The sequence below is a fragment of the Microcaecilia unicolor genome, chromosome 5, assembly GCF_901765095.1.
Source record: "Microcaecilia unicolor chromosome 5, aMicUni1.1, whole genome shotgun sequence".
In the NCBI taxonomy this organism is placed as follows: domain Eukaryota; kingdom Metazoa; phylum Chordata; class Amphibia; order Gymnophiona; family Siphonopidae; genus Microcaecilia; species Microcaecilia unicolor.
In genome coordinates, this window is record NC_044035.1 from 134,412,705 (window position 1) to 134,422,650 (window position 9,946).

Genomic DNA, 9,946 nt, shown 5'->3' on the forward strand with positions numbered 1-9,946 from the left:
TTTGCATTATGTATCAGGTGCTAAATTCTAGACAATTATTCAAGCTTTTCTAGATCCTTTCTTCTGTTTCCCACAATTTTCAGTGTATTTACTTTGGTGTAGATTTTGGTTTTCTCCAAGGACAAGTAGGCCATTGCATTCTCACAGCTGAGTGATATTATCTGATGGAGCCTGGTGCGGGTACTGACTAGTGAGATTAACATAACTTTCTAGCAGCATCCCACCATGCATGCGCTGGTGCCTTCCCGCCCAATGTGCGAGTACCTCAGTCTTTGTTTTTCCACAGAGCAGGGAGGACATGTCATTGCACAGAGCACAAAAACATCTAACAAATAGCCATTTTCAAAATTAACTTCAATAATTGGTTGTTAGCACCCAATTATTGATGTTAATGACTGGTTACTCAATTAATTTGCAAGCATATTTTGGGCATGCAAATCTGGGTGCCATATATAGAATTTAATGCACTTGGTGCACCAATGGACCGTATGCTAGTATTCTATAATGGAATCTTGGTGCCAAGATGCCTTTATAGAATTGGCGCTAAGCAAACAACAATGGGGTGCCTAGTCTGAGGCACCAATTTATAAAATTGCCCTTCAAATCTGTTTTTGGTGCTAAGCAGCTAAGGCATTACCTTATCAATAGAGTGGAGGAGTGGCCTAGTGTTTAGAGCACTGAGCTTGCAATCCAGAGATGGCCAGTTCAAATCCCACTGCTGCTCCTTGTGATCTTGGGCAAGTCACTTAACCCTCCATTTCCTTAGGTACAAACTTAGATTGTGAGCCCTCCTGGGGCAGAGAAATATCCAGTGTACCTGAATGTAACTCACCTTGAACTACTAATGAAAAAGGTGTGAGCAAAATCTAAATAAATAGCATTATTTAAGCTTCTAGTGCTTCATCTGCACCCATCAATTAAAGGAAGTGTCAGAATGGGGTGTGTTAGTTTCACATAGAAGACACTTAAAGCTGCACCTTTCTACGTTCATTATTTTCTTTGGTGTCATTAATACATCATCTTAAATGTATTTTGGTGATCTGCCCTGCTTATGTTAGTGGGTTTGTAGGGAGTGAATGCGGGATCATTTTGGATGAGGACTTATAGGGATTTGTGTATTTTTGAGTGATTGTTTCTGCTGTTTTGTTTCTTATCATACTGATTTTGTTTCATTGTTTACTCTTGATTATTTTTCATAAAATTACAGAAAAAAATCAAACAGACTGTCAACAGTTCAAACATCTTACTTACATTCCTTGATTACTCAATTTTGGCAGAAAAATAGCTTTGATTAGCTTCTATTACAGCTACTTTATTTTGTTGCATAAGTTAAAGACAGCTAGCAGGTGAATTTTCGAAAGTGAAGTGCGCCCATCTTCCAACACAAATCGGGAGATGGGCGTCCTTCTCGCAAGGTCGCCCAAATCGGCATAATCGAAAGCTGATTTTGGGCGCCCTCAACTGCTTTCTGTTGCATGGACGACCAAAGTTCACAGAGGCGTGTCGGTAGTGTAGTGAAGGCGGGACTGCGGCGTTCTTAGAAAATGGGCGTTCTCGGACGATAATGGAAAAAAGAAGAAGGACGTCCCTGACGAACACTTGGGTGACTTTACTTGGTCCATTTTTTTTCACAACCAAGCATCAAAAAGGTGCCCGAACTGACCAGATGACTAACAGAGAGAATGGGGGGTCTTACTCCCCCAGTGGTCACTAACCCCCTCCCACCCTCAAAAAATATCTTTAAAAATAATTTTTTGCCAGCCTCTATGCCAGCCTCAAATGCCATACTCAGGTCCATCGCAGCAGTATGCAGGTACCTGGAGCAGTTGATTGATTTTATATACCACCTCTTACCAAAGTGTAAAGGTGGTTTATAGACAATAGGAACCTGAAACACAGATGAATATCCTCCTGGGTTGGGGGAAGACATCATGGATTGTTTGGAATCAGATACTGAGATAGAGCAGAGAATGTGCAGTGATGAAGGTCCCAGAAGCAGAGGGTGCAGGGGGCAGCAGGGTTAGCTGTGGGAGCCCAAGACACCAGAGGATGGGCCAAAACACCAGCAAGGCAGGCTGGAAGGTTCTACCATCCAAATAGGATCACCTAAAGGCACCAAGGATTTCAGTCATGGAAAAAAAATCCTGGCACCTCTTCATAAGGTGCTATTAGATGACAAAGGGAACCATTGTTGTAGGAGTGGCAGAAAGTTGCAGCAAATGTTGAGGAAAAACCTGATCAGCACAAATGGATTAAAATATTAATAACAACAGTGCAATTAGGATGCTAGGTAGCAGTTTCCAAGAAAGTTGAAAAACAGGAGAAAGGAAAACTTCATCAGCCTGTTAAGAGACTGACTACAGAGAAATGCAGCAGGAACAGTAGCAACTAATACCCAAAACATAAACAGAGGGTGAAAGTAGTAGAATGAAAATCAAAAAGGTACTTAAAAACAGGAGGAGGAGGAGGAAGTTTGGCAATATAAAGATAGCACAATTCACAGAGCAACAGAAAAAAAGGGAGGCATGAAGAGGAACAAAGGGTACAACAGTGGCAAGAAGACCACAAGGTACTGAGATGAAAAAGCAATAGTAATAGTTGTGCAACAGAAGTAGCAGCACAGTGACACAGGCAGCAAAGATAGGGAGAGGCAAAAGGTAAGGAGTTTTTCTTTTTTTGTCCTGTCTTTTTCTATTAATGTTTGTCCTCAAGTTTTGTAACATGGGGCTAGATGAAAGGCCGCAGAGTGGTCATTTAGGCAGCAGTGACATTGGTAGCAGGCAGCATAGATAGTGGCACCAGCTATAACAGAACAGATCTACAGATCATGAGGAGGCCTAGTAGTAATGAGGCAGACATTAACAGAGGTAGCAGCACAGTGACACAGGCAGCAGCAGCAGAAAGAGGCAAGGAGAAATTAGCTTTTTCTTTTCTTTTTGTATTCCTTTAGGTTTTGGTGTATGGGGCTAAACGAAATGGGCAACAGCCCAGAGAGACTGCAATGGAAACTGTCAATACCATAAGTCACTTAGGGCACATAGTGAGGGCAACTATGCTTTAGTGGAGCTCTACTCTCATTTCTCTTCCCAGTCACATAAAAATTTAGGGGAACAAACACTAGATTTTCCTCCGACTCTGGTGTTAGCCAAATAAGATGGGAATCCACAATATCCTTTGTCATGGAGAATATATGTTCACTGGGCACATAAGTTGGACAGCAAAATAGGAAGTGCTGGACAACCTTGGCCAGCTCACGCCAGACTGTTAATTTGTGTGCCCAGAATGTCAAGGGATCTGTGGCCATTTATTTATTTATATTTATGTACCATAGTATCCAAATTTGCCCTATAGAGTGTACAACCAAATACAAATTACATCCAAAAATATAAAAACTTCAAACAGTACCTCCTAATTGCCACCCCCATATAACAAGTCAAATCATAGAAGTATAGTGGAAACAATAGCCCATCTTACCCTCCCCACATCTTAATGAGTCTCAACCCCTCTTATAACACATGTGCCCTATACAACCCACAGGACAGATCCAGGATGGATCTAGCACAATTCACCCTCCCTCCTTAAACACACATCTAAACAAATGAATCTTCTGTCAACCTCATAACTACTCAGATCCTTCTCATGCTTCAATACACTAGGAACCAAATTCAACCACCACAGTACTCAAATTGAGAAAGACCTGTCTCAATTGCACACCTTTTGCATAAAATGTACAACCAGTACATATGACATGCCAGATCCCTGCAAGTACAGTGCTATACCGGGGCATAACGATCAACTGGCTTGCCAAATTGTAAGACTATCCAATGCCTTGAACATCAAGTAAAAAACATAATAGGCAGCCAGAATAGCTGGATCAGACCTGGCGGAACAATGGTACATTTTTTCCTCAAATCTTTAACTAATTGGGCTGCCTTATTCTGCACCATTTTTAACTGGTGCACATCCCTCTGTGGCAGCCACAAGAAAACCATATTATAAAGATCAAGTTACAACATTACTAGTGGTCTGTCTACCAATGCAAGGTTCTTCTCAGAGGATATGGCCATAACAGGCAGATAGAACCAAAAAAGATCTCCTCACAATTTTAATGACTTGGTTGTTTTAGTTATTTTCATACTGATTTGATATGGTTTTGCTATATTCAGTATTAATTATTTGTCCTTTTTTGAGTCATGTAGACCACTTTAATACCTGGTACAAAGTGGTATATTTAAAATTAATCAACTTCAAACCCAAATCCATTTAAATCCCCAAACCCTGACTGGATCCAAACCAAATCCGAACCATTCTCAAGCAGGGGGAAGATCCCTCATCTGATTAGATGTCCACAACAGCTCAGTCATAGCAATATTCAATTTCAACTGCATTATATGAAGCAAATGACATAAAAATCCATTGTCTACCTGAAAACCCCAGGGCATCTGATTCTTGGACAAGCGCGATCAACAATTGCACATCATCAGCATGAGCAAAGAAATGTAACACCACCTTATACATAGTTAAACAAATGGGTAGAAAGTACAAATTGAACAAATAAAAGGACAGAACTGAACCCTAAGGGACACTGTAAGCCAAGGGCCACGATCTCAAAGATTTATCCCCCTCCTTTCACCATTTGAACTCTTCCCATCAAATATGACTGAAACCACTGTAGGATCCCTCCACTGAGGTCCACCTTAGAAATACATTGCATTAACATTCTTTGAGTCACAGTATCAAATGCCATCGACATATCCAACAATAATAAAATACCCTGCTGGCTATGATCCAACATCTGATGCATGTTATCTAAGAGATCCACTGGTAGCATTTCAGTTCTATGAAAACGGCAGAAGTCCACTTGATTATCATCCAGCACATGATGGGCCTCCAGATAGTCCAACATCTGATAAGACATTCCTATGGTTGGGCTTAGCTAAGACAAAAGGGCTCCAGCCAATCATCTGAAATGGTGCTATCAAGAGCTGTACCTAAATAGAGATGCAGATGCAAAGGCAGAGGTCAGTGTGGTTTAACCAAGCAGAAGCCTCTCCTTCCCAGTTAAATCCTTTTGAATATGTACCCCTTCAAACTTTCTTCAGTGGAAATTTTCTTAATCTGTATGCTACTAAAATGTTACAATCACCATATAGTAACACTCAAAGATCCAATAGTTAAGCCAGCAATATCATCGCCCCCCCCCCCCTTCTATGAGAAGGAGCTATGTGTTTATTCTTATCAGCAAACAAATATGATTATAAGCAATATCACTCCCAAACTATGCCAAAGAAAAACAAAGAAAGGAAAGGTATATCACAGAGGATAGCCCCCAAATCTGGTTGAATAGAGGTTATCTATATTTCAAGGTTGACCCACCTCAAAAAATATGGGCAAATAGATGTTATCTAGTTCCAGATGAGCCCCTAAATCTGCAAGAGGAATACAGGCTACTAGCATAAAGCCTGAAGTGAAAGACACCAGCAAGTAACAGAATATGAAACCTCCTGCAGAGGTAGCATGGAACAAGGAGCTGGGCTACAATCAGGCAGGTGCACCAAAGAAATAACCCAGTTAGCATGCAGAGGCAGGACAGAATAACTGTCATCTTCCCACATAAACCCATTAATGAGACTAAGAGGGGCATTTTCGAAAGAAACGTCCAAGTTGCGATTTGGACGTCTTTGAAAAACGTCCAAATCTGGGGGCGGGGAAAACCGTATTTTTGAAAAAAAAAAATGGACATCCATCTTTCTTTTCGAAAATAGCGTCAGGGACATCCAAATCCAAGGAAGTCCTTAAATTTGGATGTCCCTAGATTTGGACATCCTTGGATTTGGATGTCTCTGACTTTTGGCGATTTTCAAAAGCAAAGACGTCCAAGTCAAAAATATCCAAATGCAAGCCATTTGGACATGGGAGGAGCCAGCATTTCTAGTGCCCTGGTCCCCTTGACATGCCAGGACACCAACCGGACATGCCAGGACCCCCCTAGGGGGCACTGCAGTGGACTTCAGAAATTGCTCCCAGGTGCATAGCTCCCATACCTTGTGTGCTGAGCCCCCCCCCCCCCAAACCCACTCCCTACAACTGTACACTACTACCATAGCCCTTACGGGTGAAGGGGGCACCTAGATGTGGGTACAGTGGGTTTGTGGTGGGTTTTGGAGAGCTCGCTGTTTCCTCCACAAATGTAACAGGTAGGGGGGGTATGGACCTGGGTTCGCCTGTCTGAAGTGCACTGCAGTACCTACTAAAACTGCTCCTGGGACCTGCATGCTCTGTCATGGACCTGAGTATGACATCTGAGGTTGGCAGGAAATATTTTTAAAGATGATTTTGAGGGTGGGAGGGGGTTAGTGACCACTGGGGGAGTAACGGGAGGTCATCCCCGGTTCCCTCTGGTGGTCATCTGGTCATTTCGGGCACCTTTTTGTGCCTTATTTATAAACAAAACACGTCCGGGTGAAAACGTCCAAGTGTTTGTCAGGGACGTCCCTGCTTTTTTCGATTATGGGTCAAAGACGTCCAAGTGTTAGGCACACCTAAGTCCTGTCTTCGCTACACCTCTGACACACCCCCTTGAAATTTGGATGTCCTTGCAATGGACTGCAGTTGGAGATGTCCAAAATCAGGTTTCGATTATACCAATTTGGACACCTTTGGGAGAAGGACGTCTATCTTCCCATTTATGTCAAAAGATGGACTTCATACTCTTTTGAAAATGAGCTTGTAAGTAGATTATTCATTTGTTTTCTCATTCCCAGAGGTCTATAGAGGAATTGCCCCTAGCACAGGTTACAGTGGAGGAAATGATCTGGCTACACACACACAGAATAGGTTTAGTCTATCGGGATGGATTCCTTGGAATCCTAAACACATTTTATAATATTTATGTGAGGTGGACACCAGCAGTACTCACAGGGCCGGTCTTAGGAATGCTGGCTTCGGCCCAACCCCTGGTAAGCCTTTCCTCAGCTGAGAGGTGCCCACCTCTACCACCGGCTGCCTTTCAGGTGCTGTGGAGGACTTGCAGCTCATCTGCATATCCTTACAGCCTTCTCCGGGGTGACACCCAGGTCCACCCCGATCCACTCAGGGCCTCCGCTCTAGGTGCCCAGCGCTCCCACCAGGTGCTGTGGAGGACTTGCAGCCCTTCTGCATTTCCTCACAGCTGTATCCGGGGTGACTCCAGTTCCACCCCGATCTTCCCAGGGCCTTCTCTCCAAGTGCACAGAGTTTCCAGGTGCTTTTTGGCTAGGATCAGGCGACCCTCAGGGGGAGGAATGCTGGCTTCGGCCTAACCCCTGGTAAGCCTTTCCTCAGCTGAGAGGTGCCCACCTCTACCACCGGCTGCCTTTCAGGTGCTGTGGAGGACTTGCAGCTCATCTGCATATCCTTACAGCCTTCTCCGGGGTGACACCCAGGTCCACCCCGATCCACTCAGGGCCTCCGCTCTAGGTGCCCAGCGCTCCCACCAGGTGCTGTGGAGGACTTGCAGCCCTTCTGCATTTCCTCACAGCTGTATCCGGGGTGACACCCAGGTCCACCCCGATCCACTCAGGGCCTCTGCTCTAGGTGCCCAGCGCTCCCACCAGGTGCTGTGGAGGACTTGCAGCCCTTCTGCATTTCCTCACAGCTGTATCCGGGGTGACACCCAGGTCCACCCCGATCCACTCAGGGCCTCCGCTCTAGGTTCCGCGCGCCTAATGGCGCGCGGGGCATTTTTCTCTTTGTATCTAATCTTTTTCCAGTTGCTAAAGTACCTTAATCATTTATGGCCCCTATTCACATTCTCTTCCTAGCTCTGTCCCTTCCTAATCTTTTTCCTCACCCCCTACCTCTCTCCGCTACAGGAACTCACTTCCCATCCATTGACTTCATCACCTCACCTTCTCTCCTATCCTCTTCCTCCCTCTTGGCTTTTAATCTCCGTCTCTTTCTTCCCTCCATTTTGCCTTCCCCATTCCACCTAAACACCTCTCGCCTTCGACGCCTTCGTGGCCACACCTCTCCTACTCTCCTCCGCTCTCTTTTACTCCTTCTCTTACTCTCAGCTGGTGACATCAATCCCAATCCTGGTCCTCCTCACCAACTATTATCCAAACTCTACAGATCTCACTGTGACCTCTCTAACCTCATCTCTATTCCTCTACTCCCCTCCTCTTCTCTGCCCTTCTCTTGCGCCCTATGGAATGCCCGCTCTATCTGTAACAAACTCCCCTATATCCAGGACCTCTTTATCTCGCGTCAACTCCATCTGCTCGCCATAACAGAAACCTGGCTCTGCCCTGATGACTCTGCTTCAGTCGCAGCCCTGTGCCATGGCGGTTATCTATTTTCACATACTCCTCGCCCTGCTGGCCGTGGGGGCGGTGTTGGACTACTTCTCTCTCCCTCCTCCAGATTTCAACCTGTTCTTCCACCTCAATCTCACTGTTTTTCCTCCTTTGAAGTCCACTCTATCCGCCCTTTCTCTCCTCTGCCTCTTCGAATAGCGGTCATTTATCATCCCCCTGATAAGTCCCTTTCATCCTTTCTCAGTGACTTTGACGCCTGGCTTGCCTTCTTCCATGATCCTTCCTCCCCCTCTCTCATCCTTGGTGACTTTAATATTCCTGCTAATGATCCTTCCAACTCTTATATTTCCAAGTTACTCGCTTTAACGCCGTCCTTTAATCTCCAACTATGCTCCACCTCCCCCACTCATCAAAATGGTCACTGTCTTGATCTCATCTTCTCCTCCAACTGTTCACCTTCTAGTTTCCTTGCCTCTGATCATCCCTCCTCTGATCACCATCTTATAACTTTCACACTTAAATCTCCTCCCTCCCAGTCCCGTCCTATCCTATCTAATTTATCTAGGAATCTTCACGATATTGACCCTTCATCTCTATCCTCCCATGTTTCAAACCTCCTCTCTACTGTGGTACCATCCACGTCTGTCAACGAAGCTGTTTCTTCTTACAACAATACTCTATCCTCTGCCTTAGACACTCTTGCACCTTTGATGACCCGCCCTGTAAGGCGTACAAAACCCCAACCTTGGCTGACTTCTAATATCCGCTACCTACGTTCCTGTACCCGCTCCGCCGAACGCCTCTGGCGGAAATCTCAGGCCCTTGCTGATTTCTTACACTTTAAGTTCATGCTGACCTCCTTCCAATCTGCTCTTTTACGTGCCAAACAGGATTATTATATCCAACTGACCAACTCTCTTGGCTCTAATCCTCGACTTCTCTTCACCACATTGAACTCTCTCCTCAAGGTGCCCCTCCCCCAACTCCCCCTTCATTATCTCCTCAGACCCTTGCTGAATTCTTTCACAACAAGGTTCAAAAGATAAACCTTGCTTTCTCTACATCACCAGCTCTCCCTCCACTAGTCCGTTCCCCTCTCTCTCCTTCCCCTCATTCCCTTTCCTCCTTTCCTGAAGTTACTATTGAGGAAACTACACTTCTCCTTTCTTCCTCAAAATGTACCACCTGTTCCTCTGATCCCATTCCCACCCACCTTCTTAATGCCATCTCTCCTGCTCTTATTCCTTTTATCTGTCACATTCTCAACCTCTCACTTTCCACTGCGACTGTCCCTGCTGCCTTTAAACATGCTGTGGTCACACCTCTCCTTAAGAAGCCTTCACTCGACCCTACTTGTCCCTCTAAATACCGACCCATCTCCCTCCTTCCTTTTCTCTCCAAATTACTTGAGCGTGCTGTTCACCGCCGCTGCCTTGATTTTCTCTCCTCACATGCTATTCTTGACCCACTACAATCTGGTTTTCGCCCTCTCCACTCAACCGAAACTGCGCTTACTAAAGTCTCCAATGACCTATTACTGGCTAAATCCAGAGGTCAATATTCCATCCTCATTCTTCTTGATCTTTCCGCTGCTTTTGACACTGTTGATCACAGCATACTTCTCGATACCCTGTCCTCGGATTCCAGGG